We start from the raw sequence: 19,003 nt of genomic DNA on the forward strand, positions 1-19,003 counted from the left end.
ACCTTTGGCAAGCCACTTAACCCTGATTACCTCATTTCCAGGGCCATCTCCAATCATCCTGATCCATATCTGACCACTAGACATAGATAGCTCCAGAGGAAAAAGTGAGGCTGATGACTCTGCACAGCCCTCTCTCACTTAAAATCTAATTTATATGCATGTCATAGTATCACATCCCTAATCTTATGATCCTCTTCAAGAACAAAAGATAGAGGCAGCTAGGTGGCATAGTGGATAGAGCACTGACCCTGGAGTCAGGAGTACCTGAGTTCAAATCCAACCTCAGACACTTAATCATTACCTATCTGTGTGGCCTTGGGCAAGCCACTTAACCCCATTTGCCTTGCAAAACCTAAAAAAAAAATTTTTTTTAATTTAAAAAAGAACAAAAGACAAATAAAAATAACTTATCCGACTTCTCCATCTTCTCTGTATCATCTCCTACCTGACAGTCTGAGTTTGTGTGTCTAAAATTCAGATTAGTGGTGCTATTTTCTTGTTTCATTCCTGTGGTCCACAATGAGAAGGCCTAGAGGCTGCCAAGAGTGAGCCTTGTGGATTATATTGATCCTTGAAGCTCAGGAGTACCTGTCTCTCCTCAGCCAGTGTTCTCAATGATTTCTATGTCTGCACATATTTTATTACATCAGCTGTATTCCAGCCATGTACCAATTCCTGGAACAGTATTGCTGGTGTAATTTTTCCTGCATTCTCAGGATCCACACCCTATCTGTTATCAGTCTCTGCATAAGTTGCTGTACTCTAAGGAGAAATTCAATAAGCATTTCTTTTGCCACAGAGTATTAAGAGAAAAATTAACATAGGAGTCTTCTAAACTACCCCATAAAACTAAAGTTGTATATATTCTAGTAAGGTAACTTTCAGCCTCTTCTCTATGAAGGTATCCACTGGCTTGGAAGCTATCTGATGATAGCCATGTAATTGTTATATACATATATATATATATATATATATATATGTATATATGTATATATACATATATATGTGTGTGTTTGTGTGTGTGTGTGTGTTTGTGTGTGTGTGTGTGTGAAGTCATTCTGTATACTAGTCAATACAGCCAGTACTCATATAGTTCTTCTGGTTACCTAGATAACTGGGGCTAATTCTGAAGATCTGCAGTGTTAAAAATGGATATCTTGATTTGCTTGATCCCCTCTGTCCCCTCAATTTTCCATGTAACCAGAAAAACTAAATGAAGACTAGCTGTATCAACTGGCATACAGAATGGCTTTACATAACAACAATCCTTTATGATTACTGAAAGTAAACCTAGCTGAATGTGCAGAATATCAGGAAATCTGAAGTTATTGAACTTATACCAGCCTTGAAGCAGTCCCTGAGCCATTTGATGATTTATGGATGTACAAGAGACATCCTTATCTTCAGAGACTATAACTGTTGATTATGGAGCTCTCAGACAAAAATTCTGCTCTATGGTTTTGGGAAACGTCTCCTAATCTTGTTGTCTGTGCTCAGCCATGAACTTTGCACTGTTTATCACTTAGAAGACCTTCTGATTTCTGTATCAAAGGATACACCTGAAATTCCTCATTTCCCTTATTTCCTGGGGTTTCCTGCCTAGGATGTCCCAATTTCCACCTTTTCTCCTTTCTTTGTTTAAAAAAAAGTACAAATCTCTCTTTCTAACCAGATTTTGGACATGTCATCACACTGATACTGTTTCAGTTTGCAGACTTTTTCATTTCAGGCAATAAATGCATTTATAATTTATATAAACTGTGATCACAATCTGGTTCATTCCAAGTTACTCTTTTTTGGACTTAGGGTTTCTTGCCTTTACAATTCCTTGGGATTTTTATTTAACAGAGTGCATTTCTGATACTAGGAGACCTCTATACTTTTCACCTGAGAAAACAAGAGAGTATTCCTCAAGTATCATAGCTCTCATCTTTTCAAGAGATTACTCCATGCAAGTCCACATTAATACACAAATATTAATGTTAATAAATATATGGTAATACATCAGTACTGGCCTATTGGATTAACAATACAAATATTACAGCAAAAGACATGAGTTCAAATAATGAAAACGGTCTCAACTCTTCCACACATCAACACATAGCAAGTATACATTTAGTATAATTTACTACAATTATATATTTAGTAGCATTTAGACTTTCAAGAAATACAAGTTATCAATAAATGCAGCAATTAATTAATTAATAGTTTGATGTAGCAAAGTCAGGTTAAGCTTGTTGCACCTCAAAAAAGCAAAAAAAAAATAATTAAATTGCACTGGAAAAATTTCAGGATGTAATTAGGAAAAAACAAAATTATCACTTTAAAAATATTCTACTTAATATAAAAAAGAAAAATAAAGTAAAAGGCAAACAAAAGTGTTTTCCAGGGAAGACAAAATTCCACTTTAGAAATAAACCTATTTGGGGCAGCTAGGTGGCCCAGTGGATAAAGCACCGGCCCTGGAGTCAGGAGTATGGGTTCAAATCTGGTCTCAAACACTTAAAAATTACCGAGCTGTGTGGCCTTGGACAAGCCACTTAACCCCATTTACCTTGCAAAAACCTAAAAAAAAAGAAAGAAAGAAAGAAAGAAAGAAAGAAAGAAAGAAAGAAAGAAACCTATTCATACAGAAATTCTAAAAAAAAATAATAAATCTAAATTAAGGTCTTTTCCCAGACTTCTATTTGTTTAACCCATTCTATGACTAAGGGTTAGGTAAGAATTGAGATCAAAGATGCAGTAATATATCATCGCAAAAATATCAGTCTGGGAGGAGAAAGACCCTAAAGGTTTCTCCCTAGAACAGAGAACAATTGCTATTTAGACTCATTTTAAACCAATAAACATGAACTATGAATCATAGCAATTTGGGCTGGGGATCTTTTATTAGCCATTCAATGAAAGCCAGAGTGATTTATGTTTAAAAGTGTGATCAAGGGGCAGCTAGGTGGCGCAGTGGATAAAGCACCGGCCCTGGAGTCAGGAGTACCTGGGTTCAGATCCGACCTCAGACCCTTAATAATTACTTAGCCGTGTGGCCTTGGGCAAGTCACTTAACCCCACTTGCCCTGCAAAAAAAAAAACCTAAAAAAAAAAGTGTGATCAAGTAGCTCTATTTGAAACTCAGTAGACTGGTTCAGAGAAGATTCACTGATTCACTGGACATAAGGTACAATTTCCCAGCTTTTGGGGGGTATAGACTTAGCCCCCAAACCCCATAATATCTTACAAAATATTAACAAACAAAATTATATTCCTACAGACATATAACCCACATATAGGGAAAGGTATCTAAAGTGAAGAGAGGGACCACATGTGGCAAGGGACTAGAGTTGGATGTGACTACAAAGAAGGAAGAACAGACTTCTTTAGTCTTTTCTTCCCTGATCTTTCTCCCAGAGGGACTTTCATTTCTGCCAGGAGGGGAAGAAGGAGTTTGGGACCAAGATTGAATTCATTCTACTGTCCTGAGAGAGAGAAGAGGACTGAAGAAAAAAGATTACCTGCTCCTTTAAATATTATTAATTTAGGGGACATGATTGTGTTCCATCTAACTTTTAATCACATTATCATTTAGGGGAAAAAATTTCAAGCTCTATATTTGGGGCAATGAGTAGAATGTTGAGCCTTTAGTCAGAAAGACTCATTTTTCTGAGTTCAAATCTCACCTCAGACTTACTGGTTGTGTGACTCTAGTCACTTAACTCAGTTTGTCTAAGTTTCCTCATCTGTAAAACGAATTGAAGAAGGAAATGGTAAACCACTCTAGTATATTTGCCAAGAAAACTACAAATGATATCATGAAGAATAGGACACAACTGAAAAACAACTGAACAACAAAACTCTGTATACAAGGAGTGACCCTTTTCCTACCTAATACCAGTTAAACCATAAATATACATAGCAAATAATGAAGTTAATTTATTGAAATCATAGCAAAACAGAAATTAGAGGAGAATATATTCCAGAAAATACAGAATGAAGGAAGCTGCCTCTGCCAGCTAGCTGCCCCAGGAATTTTCAAAGAAACGAAGTAATGCCCAGGGTCACATAAGTAAGTGGTCACAGAGACTGACATTAAACTCAGTTCTTTTTCCTGTCTGAATCCCTGTGTGCCAAATTTTTACATTCACCATCTTCATTACTAAATATTTGAAATAATAGCAGATCACAGAAGGTCTACACAACCATCTAAGGGTCAGAAACAGAAGTAATAAACAGCCTATACAAAAGTATTCTTTCATACCTTCCTAACCGGAAAAAAAAAATTTTCTTGCATTTATAAAGAATTGCCACTTGAGGGAGTATGTGAGCCTCCAATAATAAAAAAAAGAAAAGGAAAGGAAAGGAGGGGAGGAAAAGAGGAAAGAAAAAGGAGAAAGTGAAAGGAAGGAAGGAAGGAAGGAAGGAAGGAAGGAAGGAAGGAAGGAAGGAAGGAAGGAAGGAAGGAAGGAAGGAAGGAAGGAAGGAGAGAGAAAGAAAGAGAGAGAGAAAGGGAGAGAAAGAGAAAGAAAGAGAGAGAAAGGTAAAGAGAAAAGAAAGAAATGAGAGAAAGAGAGAAAGGAAAATTAAAAAAGAAAGAAAGAAAGAAAGAAAGAAAGAAAGAAAGAAAGAAAGAAAGAAAGAAAGAAGAGAAAGAAGAGAAAGAAGAGAAAGAAGGAGAAAATGAGAAACACAGAAAGAGAAGGGAAGGAAGGGAGAGAGGGAAGGAGGAGATACCATTCAGAGAATTCAGCCCACACTAGGGAGCAAGGGGCCATGATGCTCCCTATATGGTCCACAAGTGGGGTCTAGGGGCCCATGAAGTTAAAGGTTCTTTCCACCTTCACTGCTGCATGTTTTTAGCTCACACTTCTCCTGAATTTACATCTCCAAAGCTGAGTAAGTGACAATCATTACCTATTTTTGTTTTCTGCTTCCCTGGACTAGACACCTACATCAGACTCATGTCTCAGAAAACAAAAATCAGTCACAAAGCAGCAGAGCCAAAGATGCTGAGGACAGGAAGGGCACACAAGGATCATCTAGTTTATTTGAGAAAACTGAGGTCCAAGGAGATAAAGAGGTTAAGTAATTTCCAAAGGAAATATCCTAAAGAATAGGAACAAGCTTTTTAAAAGTCAGAAACCTGATTAAAAAAGCATTCTCTCAGAGTTCACTGTTTTTTTACAGAGCTGTATTTTTGTGATCTCTTCTTTGGTTGACATGGGTCTGCTGAGAGGCATAAGTCCTCATCAGAATTCAAGTCCAGAAAGTTTTTCCTGCCTCTGTTCTTATCATACATAATTCATATTGAACATATAGGGCTTTACCTCAGAGTACTGACATATGAGGTCTCCCAGTCATGCTCACTTCAATCTGGGCTAACTCTCTCCCTCCAACTTTACTTCCTCATCATGAATCTTAGCCTAGCAATACTGTTTTTTCCTGACACTCACTATTTCATGAGGAATCCTAGACATGCTCACCTAACTCTAGGTTTGATTCTCACTCTCTAGAATTCTCTCTTCTCTCCATCTGTACTAAGTTTGTTTATGGATTGTCCTTCCTTATCAGAATGTAAATTCCTTGAAGGCTAGGGACAGTCTCATTTCTTATTTCTCTTGTCAGTGCTTAACATAGTGGGTGGTAACAGTAAATACATAATAAATTTCCATCCATCTATCTATCGATTGATCAGTCTATTGATCTATCTATCCATACATCTGCCTGTCCATCCAGCCATCAGTTAGTCACCTATCTATCTATCTTTCCCATAGTAAATGGCATCCCTGAGTTCCACTTTATGTTCCATCATCACTTGTGACAATCATCCCCAACCATCACCATCCCAAGGGTCTCTTGTTTTCATGCCTCTGTAACCACAATCTATCTACAGTAGAGGCAGCTGGGTGGTGGTGGGTTGGAGTCAGTAAGACTCATCTTGCTAAGTTCAAATCTGGCCTCAGACACTTATTAGTTGTGTAACCCTGAGCAAGTCACTTAGCATTGTTTACCATAGTTTCTTCTCTGTAAAATGAGTTGGAGAAGGAAATGGTAAACCACTCTGGTATCTTTGCCAAGAAAACCCCCCAAAAGGGTCAGGAAGAGTCAAACATGACTGAAATGACTGAACAACAATAGCATCCACAGTGTGAGAAAAGAGGGACAATTTAGAGCAGCAACCTGGCAGTAAGAGGCACTGTAGTCATCTAATTTTGAAAACACGGCGTCTTTAAAAAATGTCTAGACTATGATTAGAAGAAAAACAGAATGAAAACAGTATAGGAAATTATAAGCAATTTGCATCCTACTCATGACCACAGAAATAAAACTCTAGGACCCAGGATCAAACAAAATAGATTAACATAGAGCAATGTAGTCATCTTTCTTTTTTCATTCATTCAAATTCAATCAAAAGAAATGTGCCAGGAAATTTGCTCAGGACTAAGGAATACAAAGACAAAAATAAAAATGTCTCTGCCCTCCATTTAGTTGTATATTGCATCTATACACAGATATAAATATATACCAAGTTATATTGAGTAGTTTTGAGAAGAAAAGAATTGACTGCTACTTTTAGAAGCTAGGGGTTGAAAGAGTCAGAGACTAGGAAAAAGTATATTCCAGGCACTCCCTGTGCAAACATACAGAGGTAAGAGATGAGATTTGCACAGGAAATTTTCAAGAGTCATACCATGGCAGGGCAGCTAGGTGGCGCAGTGGATAGAGCACCAGCCATGGAGTCAGGAGTACCTGAGTTCAAATCCAGTCTCAGACACTTAATAATTACCTAGCTGTGTGGCCTTGGGCAAGCCACTTAACCCTGTTTGCCTTGCAAAAAAAAAAAAAACAACAACAACAAAAGAGTCATACCATATAGTCCAAATTAAAAAAAAATGAATTTTAAAGTATATGATTAATTGGGGAAGGAAAGGTGCAAAATAAAGTTGAAAGGAAGCCTATAGTTATTTAAATAGTTTCTCCCCTTCCATTTCCCCCCCTAAAAGTTTATAAAGAGTATTCATTGATAAGTCTAGCCACTCAAAAATGGACCATAAATCATACAGTGAACTTCTTCATAGTGATAAAAAGCATCTTAAACAGAAAATTCACTTCATGAAGGAAGAGACCATTGGTAAAAGAGATATTTCATTATCATTCCAGTATGATCACCTCAACATTGCAAGAGTTAACTGATTGGTTAAGTGATATGGTGAATGTTTAATTCAAGTTTAATCATCAATTTTTAATTCTAGAATTTCCTATATTGATATTCTAAATTTGTTTTTGTGGATCCATATACTTATCTGTGAGTCTATATCAATAAATTCCCATGACACCTTTATCAGATAGAATACATAACAACTTCATTCTGTCTATCTGTAAGGTCATGTACAACAAATTAAGCAATTTAAGAGATTTTTTTGTATTGAATTGAATAATGGGAACCACCAGATGCTTCAGTCATTAAGCTGTGGAATGAGATCCGTGGATACCTGGACATACTGTAAGTGGCAGGGGCTAGACCTTTGTGAAGACAACTAGTGTGGAACAAAACCATTCTCTCCTATCACCAGCAGATGGCAGTAGAAGACAAATAGTTCTAGAACTTGTTACGAGTGGATCTGGCATTAATGTTTGGTTTACCATATTTTCATTTACATAACTCCTATACCAAAAGTGAGAGATGTGAGTTAGGAACAGTTAAAGTCAGGACCACTAAGGAATCTGCCCTGGGTTGCTAGTTACAGATAAGGGTTAGGGGCAGACTGGGTGGATTAGATGTCTTCAGATGACAGGGACTTGCTGAAAGGTTCTAGAAAAGAGGGAAGGGAATAATCAGCTGCTGCCCTACTAAGAGTATAATTGGTATATAGATGGCATTCCTGAGACACCACTATTCTATGAATAAATGTATCAATGGGGAAAATATATATATATATGTATATATATACATATATATATATACAGATATGAGTCATGGGAAGGGAGAGAGAGACACAGAGAGACAAAGAAAGAAAATTATTATTTCATATATGTCTTTCTCTATTTTTTTTTTTTGCCAGAAGCAGCATTTTATTCAAAGCATCTGCTGCGACCAAGCAGGCCCAGCACTGGGCGCTCAGGATACAAAGACAAAAAAAAAAAAAAAAAAAAAAAACAAAGTCCCTGCCTTTGAAGTGTGTGTGTGTGTGTGTGTGTGTAAACCCCTTGGCCAGTCCTCCACAAGTTATCAGAAGCCTCCCTTCCCCCCCACCACCCCCAAATCACCCGATACCACTGTACTCTTTCAACCTCCTCCCCTTCCTTTGAGCAGTTAAGGCTGAAATAGGAGTCAGGCTCTTTCTTAGCAAATATAACTTAGATACTACAAATAATGCCTAGTCACTCTGAGGATTACAAAACCAGATGACAATTGGGCTTTTTGGTCCTGATCAAGTTGTTGAGGTCCCTTGCCAGCTGCCTGCTTCTGTGAGTTAGTAAGAAGCTCTCTCACAATCTGCCCTTCACCTTCCCACCCTCCCCCCATTAACCTTATTCCATTTTGTTTTCTAAGTAAGGATTTCCTACTAATTGACATAAGTTCTTAATTGCAGTGCCTAAATTAGTCCAATTGGTGTTGAATAAGCATCTAAGGCAGAAGTCCCTGGAAATAATTTTTGCTTTCTCTTCAACTCCAAAAGCATTTAGTCTGATTACTAAATTAAAAAAGTGATAACTAGAGATTTAAAAGGTTGCTGTTTTCTCAGAGCATATGAATACATCGGACCATGTGCTGGAAATCCTTGATGGGCTCAACCCAACTTAAGTTTTCTTGTTGTTCTTCTTCAGGCTGCGAGCTTGAATTCGCTTGTTTACAGACATTGCCATTTTTAGGTAAAGCCATGAAGGCATCAGTGAGAATAACCAGGCCATAAGACCATGGACTGGATAGCCAGTGGTGCGGGACTGCAGACCAACTGTCGTAATTGCAGCCTTCACAAATGTCTTGGATGATGGCTTATCAAAGGTTGGCTTTCAGATTTTTGACAGTTTTGTGGCCACATAGAAGGGGAGGACACTCTGCACAAAGATGCCCTTGCTCTTGTACTCCACATGGAGGCACTGGGAGAAGAAATCGACAAAAGCCTTGGTCGCTGAATAAATAGTCAGAAGTAGAACTGGGTACATGCCACTGGCAGAATAGATGTTCAAAATTGCACCTTTAGATCTTTCCAGCATGCCGGGCAGCACCAGTTGTGTCATCTTACAGACAGAGACAGCATTGATGTTTATCAATTTACTGATGGTGTTATCCAGGTCTGGAATATCCAAAAAGTATTCAGGATGCTCATATGACATTCCTACATTGTTCACTAAAACACCAATCTGAAGATCTGCCAGGTCTGCTTGTATCTTCTTATAGAAGAATTGATCCAAAGTCAACAGCAATTATCCTGGTTTCCACATTGAATTTTTCTCTTATACATTGAATTTTTCTCTTATTTCATTAGCCACCTCCTTCAGTTTTTCCTGGGATCTGCTGATGAGAACAATCTTCATTCCAAGCTTTGCCAACTCTTCTGCATATGATTTTCCAATTCCATCAGTACTCCCTGTGACAACTGCCCACTCGCCAAGCGCCGGCCTGACCTCTGCCCCGTGGGCCAAGTCCCAGACCCGAAAAGCCAAGAGGAGGTTGTAGGAGAGCTGCAGGGCCAAGTAGGCCATGGTGCTGGTGCCCATCCAGTAAAGGAAGCCGGAGGCTGGAGCTAGGCCGTCCATGCCGGAGACCGAGGTTAGAGAAGGATCAAGACACACGAGGTAGGGCAGCCAGAAGCGCACCTCTCTTTTTCTTTTTGTCCCTCTTCTTAGTGCAGCAAATAAAGGATTGAAGTCAGGGCACCTAGATTCAAAATTCAGGCTCAGTAACTTATTGTCTTGGTGATCTTAGACAAGTCACTTGATCTGTCTCTAATTTAGTTCCTTTATCTTCTGAATGAGCAAATCAGAAAAGATAATCTGTAAGGTACACTTCCAGCTCTAAAACCATGGTCCTATGTTTCTCCAGTAAAGTATTACTTTCTTGATTCATCAATACACAGAGATGATCTTGAGTTCTCAAAAGTTGTGCTAACAGAACACAAACCTATCAAGATAGTATAGTTCTAACCATAGACCCAGTAACTATTAACTTTCTTCCAACAATCAGTTTTACAAAATGTGGAGATTCTAATGACCACATGTTTGATCAACAGGCATTGACTTGAAAAAAGTAATTCAAAGGTTTTTCTATAGCATGAAGTTGTTGTGACGGGTAAAAATGTAAAAGGTGCATGATGAACATTATCCAACAACAGTATCTGACATCAAACATAGGAGTGGTCCATTTCAGCAACAATATGCATAACTTATCTTCATTCTAATGAAAATGAAAAAATTCTATAGAAATTCTGTAATAATGATGATTTGGAATTATATAAATACAGTTAACTCTTCAATAAATTCCTGTAGAATTTGGGAATATGATTTCTTCTGAAGATTGTACCACTATCCAATAGAACATGGAGATTTGTTTTGTTACCTTAAGAGGGTAACTTGTAAGGATAGGAGCTATATCATTGCTCAGTCCATTGGGAGTTCAGTGAATATTAGGCAACTCTTCAAAATGCATTCCCATCCCACCTCAGGAAACCTTCTTCAGTGGTCTAGAGGTTAGGATTTGTTCTCATCATCATTGAAGCCCAGATTTAATTTTTAAAACAAAGAATGAAGCTTTCCTTTCCTTCCAACAACTCCTTTTTTGAAGGGAACCAAAGACTACCTAATAGTATATTAACTATATTTTACCGTCCACTCCTTCAATCTTTTCAACTCCAACATACATCTTTGTGCAGTCAATGGACTATCTGGCTATGGGTGAATCCCTAGACAAACAGCTTTTACTGTTGTTTCCTTTTTTATTGCTTCTTCACTAATCTCATTAAGATGCAAAGATTTAGAGAAAATAGTCCCCAGTGGGGCAGCAGTCCCTCAGCACATTCTGATTAGTGCATCATCAACTTTATTTTTGATAGAATAGAAAAGCTTTTTTTAAAATACATTTGAACATTAAAATATATATGAAGTAAGGGACTTTTCTCCTATGATCAGTATGAATAATTAAAACTCTACAAGTCCTATTGAAGCAAATGAGCATTTTCTAATACAAATGGGTTTTGTATTTTCTATCATCCAGAGAAGCAATAGAACAGTCAGTAAATGCTGAAAGCAAAAGACCTTTACTTGGCATACTTTTTAACTCAGAAGAAATGGAAAGTTTGTGGATCAATTTGAAAAACTCAGTAGCCTAAGGAAGGAACGAAAGGAAAAGTAGGCAAGGACATATATCATCACAATCAGTTCAGAGAGACAAGGCTGTAACTCACACTCGAGGGAACACACCTGAGCCTTGGGAGAAGGCGAAAGAGTCTGGAGTGAAATAATCTTCAGCCTATGGCAAAAGGATCAATGATCTGACTAACCATGCTTCCAGTTTATGCCAGTATGTCATTGTTGTTTCTATTCAGTCATGTGCAGTCATGTTCAGCTCTTTGTTACTGCATTTGGGCTTGGCAGAGATACTAGAGTGGTTTTCCATTGCTTTCTCCAGCTCATTTACAGATGACAGGTTAAGTGACTTGCCCAGTGTCACACAACTAGTAAGTGTTTGAAGCCAAATTTGGATCAAATGTTTCTGACTCCAGGCAAGTTGCTCTGTGTACTGCATCATCTAGCTACCCTTGGAATCTCACTACTACCCTAGTCCTACCCTGCTCTATTCAGTGTAAGGAAAGCTAGGCTGTCCCATATTAATGAGATATTGAAGAAAATTAGGTATAAAGTCAGGCAGGATTTCACTTGGGCATATCTGATTAGTTTCCTATCTCTGCTGTCACAACTAAGGAAGTGTCTATTCATTATTATGGGTGCATAAAAGTTTTTAGGTTGAAATAGGAAGTTTCCAGAAATGTACCAGGAAGAAAAGAGTATGTTGAACACAGAGCCAACTTATCACATGAAAAGTTACTGTCATAAAACCAGAGGCTTTGGGCATTACCTAGTGTGGAAGAATGTAGGCTATAGGGAACGTAGGGAGATTAAACAATATTATGAGAGTCAAAAGTATTGTCTGAAGGAGAGATAGGCAGACAGAAAGAGAGAGAGAGAGAGAGAGAGAGAGAGAGAGAGAGAGAGAGAATGCAGAAGGAGGAAAAGAAGAGCAAGAAGAACAAGAAGTTAAACCTTGATTTGTTGACATTAAAGAAGTTGAAAAGAAAAAATAGAGATGAAGGAATGAATAGGACTATGGATGAAAAAGTATTCAAAGATTGCTTATGTTAATTCAAAGAATTAAGTTGATCAGTTAGGACTTTCAAAGGATTTAGAGTTAGGAATTTCAGAATTTATTTGGTCTTATCAGAAGTTTATAATCAAGGAAACTGACCCACAGAAATGTTAAATAACTTTTCTAGGGTCATACAATAAGTAAATAGTAGAACTCATTTTCTTGGCTTCAAATCTAACATTATTTCCATTTGCTCCTTGTTCTCTCTATTTCTGAGAAGTGTCAGCTTCCAGTAAAATTCTGTTGCTGTTATTAAAATACACCATCCCTCCTGAAGTTCAATTTATGTGTTTTAAGAATAACATATTAGGGGTGGATAGGTGGCACAGTGAATAGAGCACCAGCCCTGGAGTCAGGAGTACCTGAGTTCAAATGCGGCCTCAGACACTTAATAATTATCTAGCTGTGTGACCTTGGGCAAGCCACTTAACCCTATTTGCCTTGCAGAATCCTAAAAAAAAAATAAGGATATATTTAAAAAAGAAAATCTATTTAATAACTTTAATATATATGTAAAAGAAATAGCAAATTGTATATAAAAGATTTACAGTTTCATGTGTAACCATCTTTTTTTCTATTTCACCATGTTATAGAAATGGTTGCTTTTTAAGTTCAGAATAAATTTAATCAAAATAAATTAAATTCAGAATAAAACAAATTAATATTTTAATACATTAAAAGAATAATATATTGAGAGTAGAAATAGTATTATTCTTAGTATTTGTGTCCCTAGTGCTCTGTCACATAATATGCACTAACAAAATGATTCCTGATTGATTGATTGATACCCCTTTAAAAAAAAATTGCCAGCTGTAATCTTCAAAGAGATGAGTTCCAAAGTAATGGAGCAAAGGGAGATACATGTTTTAGGAAGTACTCAGAGATTTTTCCCAAGAATATTCAAAAAAGTTTTGCATCTGCTCTGGAAACTGGCTCCCTGGGGGCAAACATAACCCGCTGTAAATACACTGAGTTCAAACATGATGCATACTATGAAGGAGGAGAGAACTCAAACAGAAAAACTTTCAAATGGATTGCAGCCTGAATAGTGATTGAATTCTCTGCTATCCTGAAAAGGACAATGCACAATCCTCATTGAAAGTCATTTGCATGCAGCTTCTAACTTGCCCAAAGAAGGCTTAATGCTCCATTTAGAAGAGGTTCTGCTAAACAAAACAGAAACCTGTAGGTAACAACTTGAAAGTGATTTTTGACAAATTCAGGACATTGTAAGTATAAAAGTGTTCATCAAAAGTGAGTATTTTCATCAATCCAAGTTACATGAAAATATATCATAAATGGAACAGCAGGGTAGGATAAAGTAATTTAATCATACTAGACTGACAGTGAGGAGAGAACCAGAACTAATATTAGATTGTACTCCGGACCTTCTCTAACATGTCTCACAGACCTCTTCATGCTCAAAGTTCACTCCAGATTTGGAATTTGTCCTCTAACCATGTGGCCCCTCCCTTTTAAATATGACTCTTCCCTAAACTTCCATTTAATGAACCTAAAACAAACTAAACCTTTTTTAAAAATTATTTTATTTATTTAAGGGAATGGGGTTAAGTGACTTTTCCAAGGTCACACAGTCAGGCAATTATTAAGAGGCTGGATTTGAACACAGGTCCTTCCAACTGCAGGGCCAGTGCTCCTAGGTGCCCCCAAACTAAGCATTTATGTGACATATTCATCACAATTTTCTTAATTTCAATGTCTGCTCTAAGTAGTTTCTCATCTCTCCATGAGAAAAATACTAGCTGGATGATTCTTCCCCAAACCTCCATTCAAGGGAAGTACCCAGGACAGCCATGTGCTTGTTGTTTCTCTCCAAGCTACATTTTCTATCATACCCAAGATAGGTCTTCTACTCCTACTCCTACTGCTTTTCATTTCTCTTTCAGAATGTAAATCCAGCAAGGTTGGAAACTATATCTATCTGCGGACTACAATTTGCTTCAGATGGACCAGCTATAATAGAGAGCCATTATAAGACCAGAGTGGGGGGAAAACAGTTTTTAAGACCTCACAACATGACAATTTCTAGATAAATATAAGAGAAATGCCAAGATCTAATTCTAAAATATAGGATGAGAGTTTTGGACCCAAACCTTCTCTATGAAGGAAAAAGAAAATGAGTAGAAAATGTTTTTTTCTAGATTTCTTTTCAGTGATTTCACCAATGCTGATTTTTTTTTCAAAAATTGTGTCTTCCTATCTTGTCTAGGATGAAAGGGTACTATGTAGCAGTAGGGGTCAGTACCAAAAGGGTTGGAGAGGATCAGGTTTGAATGCCAAATAGGGGATTTTCTGTTTGATCCTGAGGCAATAGGGAGCCATTGAAGCTTACTGAGTGGGGGAATGAGTTACAGTAGAGGGTGAGGAGGAAGTGTATTTTTAAAATGGAGAACCATATATGAAAATCATTGAAGTAGATGTTGTATAAAAGTATTATCAGTAACTACCAGCATTTGGCTAGAAAGAGGGGAATAGAATAAGCTAACAAATAAGTATGGGGGAAAAAAGGAACAAGACTGTAAAGGGCTTTAAATGTCAAATAGAGACATTTGTATTTTATGGTAGAGGCAATAGAAGCACTAGGACTGCCAGAGATCATTATCCTTCTACCACATACTGACCCATTAGCTACAGCTGGCTGAACAGATTCCCATGATGCCAGATTCTGGAGGGTTGTAGGTCATTAGTGGCCCCCCTGTTTCTTTGACTCGAGAAATATGCACATAATCCCACTGCTCACTGAAAACTGTCCAGAGATCTAGGTAGCCTGATCAGGAAGGCAACCTAAGTCTTTCTCTGACACACTATAGACAATCATCTTAACTTTAATGCTGGTTCTAAGGAGTTCCCTGGAAGTGAGGAAAAACAACAGCTGGTAATCCATTTTACAGTTGTCATTCATAGTGAGCCCAGACCATCTAAATAGACTATTTTGATAAAATCACTAGCTGGGATGGAGGTGGTTTTCCAAGATATACCTGATATGAATCCAAAAGAAAGAGAATGCAAGGAAAAAATCAAATTCTTTCAGATGAAAATAAATTGGAATTTCTCTCAATTAGCAGGTATTTATTGACCTCCTATTGAGCACCATTCTAAGTGCAAGGAATATAAAATAATAAAGATAAATTCTTATCACTGGAGGATTTGAGAAACCCAGGATTAAATTTTTTAATATCAGTCATTAAGAGATTTTTTCCTGATTGGATGCTGACAAGGTTTGCACATTCCCTCCTTATCATCAAAGACAAGTATTTCTTCCATAGCTGGTTGAGGTTTGAAAGTTACTTTAGAAATGAAAGGGGGTCCTTAAACGTCATTTATTGCTATATTTTATAGATAAGGAAACTAAGGCTCAGAAGGTTAAATGACTTGCCCAGGGACACAATGTCAACTAAAGGCAGCTATTTGAACTCGGCTTTTTTTCCTCCACTTCAAACTTATTAGAATATTTAGAGATCACAACAACATATGTTAGCCAACTGAGCTATCAGTTGAGACCATCTGCATAAACACAAAGACTTCCACAATCTTCACATAGGAAAAAAGACAAGTAACATAGAATCAACTATACTATATATGCAGAAACAAAATAGTCATTTAAAAAAATTGTAATTAGTGGATGCAAGGAATGCTCTGTGGGAAGATCAAGCTTCTAATCCTACTTTGACTATATGTTAGCTCCTAGGATGCACAGTGGATACAGTGGTAGAACTCCCAAGTTCAAATCTCAGCCATATGTTCTTTCTAGCTGTGCAACCTTGGACAGCTTTGCTGCAATTGATACATGTTTGACGAGTTCCTGGCTAAAAGAAAGTAGATTTGATCAGTGAGTATGGCATTTAACGACCTTGATCAGAACATCCATCACTATCTCTATGATTCATCCTAAGAAGATCAAATTCTTATAACTAATTTCATTCATCGATTCAATAACTCAGTATTCAAGGCAGTTTGTGATTTTACTGTTTCACTATGCCAGTGAGAGGATTGCTTTAAAAATCACTTTCACTCTACATTTTACAAGCCTACCTTGTTTTTTTTTCTTGGTTTTCATCTATTATCAACATCTTTCTATTAATGTCAGCTTACTCCAAGAACAGAACTTTCTGTTCTCTTACCACTGTAAATCTGGCTAACGATATTTTCATTCCTCTCTGACATGTTATTTCCCACCTTCATCTGCCTGTTGTTTTCTAGTGATGTATTCTCTCTGACTCTCAGTCAATTGAAATTTATCAGCTTCTTCTTTGTGCTTAATGGGAATTATGAGTCACAAGGATTTCCCAAGAGAAATTTTCAAATAGGAATATGGGAAGGGTTGGGATCATCACAATATTCATTCCCTTAGCACCTTGATCTAAAATGCTGAGGATATGGGATATGGAAATAAAAGGTAAAGCAAAGAAAGACAGTTGAAAAAATGTAAGTTTTTAACAAAAGAAAACTTCAAAGCTCAGTTACTATGTGCTAGACAGCAGCAAGCTAACCACAAAAGACAATGAATTAGGGAACAGGACTTTCTAAGAGAAAATATCATAACAAAAAAAAAGTGGATATCTCTTACAGCACAAGCAATGCTGAAGGAAGTCCAGCGATTATATTCAATTTCTTCTACCATTTCACTGAAATAGAATGATTTTCTAATATATTTTGGTCAATTGCTATTTTTTAATAAAAAAAATTCTCTCTATTAAACTACTCATTGAACTTTCTTTTGATTGTGTCATTTCAATTTTTCATGTTACTGGTACTTTTAAAATCCTCTTTTCTCCCAGCATAGCATCATGGGAGCTTCTGCCAAAATGAAACTTCAAGGAATCTTTTTTGATCCTGAAGGAGTTTCCTATCCTCCTATTTTATTCTCTCTGATGAATCTTTATTGCTTGCCAGCTTCCTTGCTTTTACTGTCCCAACATTGCCTCCTTTTACTTACAAATACTCTGCAGAAGAGGTCCTCATATCTCAAAAAAAAAAAAAGCACACTATCATGTAGCAACCAGATTTTATTTTCTCTACCCTTATTTCTGGAGTGGAACAGATATCTACCCTAGATTCTAAGTATTTTGAGGGTCAAAATCGTCTCCAAATCCCTACTAATCTTCTCCAAATTCCCACTAGAGTCTTTTTTTAAGTAAATAGGACTTGCTTAATTCAATTCAAAAGAATAAAATGAGATGCCTTATTGAGATGATCCATGACATTTCTTCAGGCTCCAGATCTATGAGCTATTTGCATTTTATGAACTAGAACAGTAAGAAAAACACTTTCATTTCCCCTAAAACCTAGAGCTGATCCTCATTAAATTATATACAATCTGCCCCCAATGGGAAGAATAAAAATATATAGGGATCACGAGTCATGATCATAATCAGATGGGGATCACACAAATGCAGAATCAGAAATATGAGTCTGCCATCATTTTTAGGTTTTCTAAGTAGTTTTACTCTTACAAATGTTCTTAACCTTTTGGTTAACCCTGTAGGTAAAGCCTACAGATCCCTTCCCAAAATAAAGTTGTTGAATGTATAAAATAAAGTACAGATTAGGAAGGAAACTAAGTAGACTAAAATATAAAAAATATTTAATATTTAAAAAGAAACAAAGTCCATGTACCACAGTTTCACAACTTCTGAGCTAGATGAAGCAGACCTAAAATTGCAAATTGATACATTTGAGTTTGACTAAACTTCTCAGGTATTTGGACTACATTATATCTGAATAAGGAGTGGTCACTGGACCAGAGAAGAGAGGAGCTCTCCTTGGTTGACCACTTCCAAAGAATCTATAGGAACTGAGGACTTTTTAAGGACTCAGTGACTTACTAGGCAAATTCTTATCTAATCACCAAATTCTTAAGTATTATGTGCTTGTCATGAGTGAACTTGGGGAAGATAAATACAAGCAAAATGAAAGGCAATAATCTCTGTCTGAAAGAAGCTTCTACTTTAAAGAGAGAAGACAATATATTAATGGAAGCTAAAAGAAGTGAACACCATAGAAAAAGGTATGAGCAGACAAGGGTGAAATGAAAAGAGTGAACATGATTACTTTCCTTAAAACAGAAATTTTGAGAAGAACTGACTAAAAAGAGGAAGGACCACAGAGACTGAATGGTCTTTTGGCAATTGAGCTGGCTCCTGAGGAATAATAGAGAAAAAGAAGTCTGGATAATTGGGAGTGGAATCCAGTAGAGGATGACAGAGTGAAATAAAGGAGTGAAAACTATATTATTATCGCTAAATCTCACAATAATCTCACTTGAGGATATAATTGGAAAGAACCAAAAACAGGTCAAGTAAGAGTAGTTAAGCTTAAATCTAAAACAAAAATAATTTGGAAATATAAACAGGTGACCAAAGATTTAGTAAATTATCTCACACAAGTTACCAGTGTTAGCCTATAGAGACTCAAACCAATATTTTATGATAGAAACATACATTTGCTAGCATGTATGTGTTAGTTTAGAAGACTTAGAAGCAGTTCTGTACCAAAATAATGATGGTCACCAAAAATTAAATGGGCTTTCACCGAGTAATTAAGAAATTATGTATTTTCTACTTTTAACCAACAACAATCCACATATACATTTTAACCAGTGCCAAATTAGTTACTGCTACCTGACAGGCA

At 36.8% G+C, this 19,003-nt stretch overlaps 1 pseudogene; it reads right to left on the reverse strand.

Moving 5' to 3' along the window:
• Positions 1–8,593: 8,593 nt before the first annotated feature.
• On the reverse strand, positions 8,594–9,750 carry LOC141516191 (very-long-chain 3-oxoacyl-CoA reductase pseudogene; annotated as a pseudogene).
• Between the last annotated feature and the right edge of the window lie 9,253 nt (positions 9,751–19,003).

The sequence above is a fragment of the Macrotis lagotis genome, chromosome 3, assembly GCF_037893015.1.
Source record: "Macrotis lagotis isolate mMagLag1 chromosome 3, bilby.v1.9.chrom.fasta, whole genome shotgun sequence".
NCBI lineage: Eukaryota > Metazoa > Chordata > Mammalia > Peramelemorphia > Peramelidae > Macrotis > Macrotis lagotis.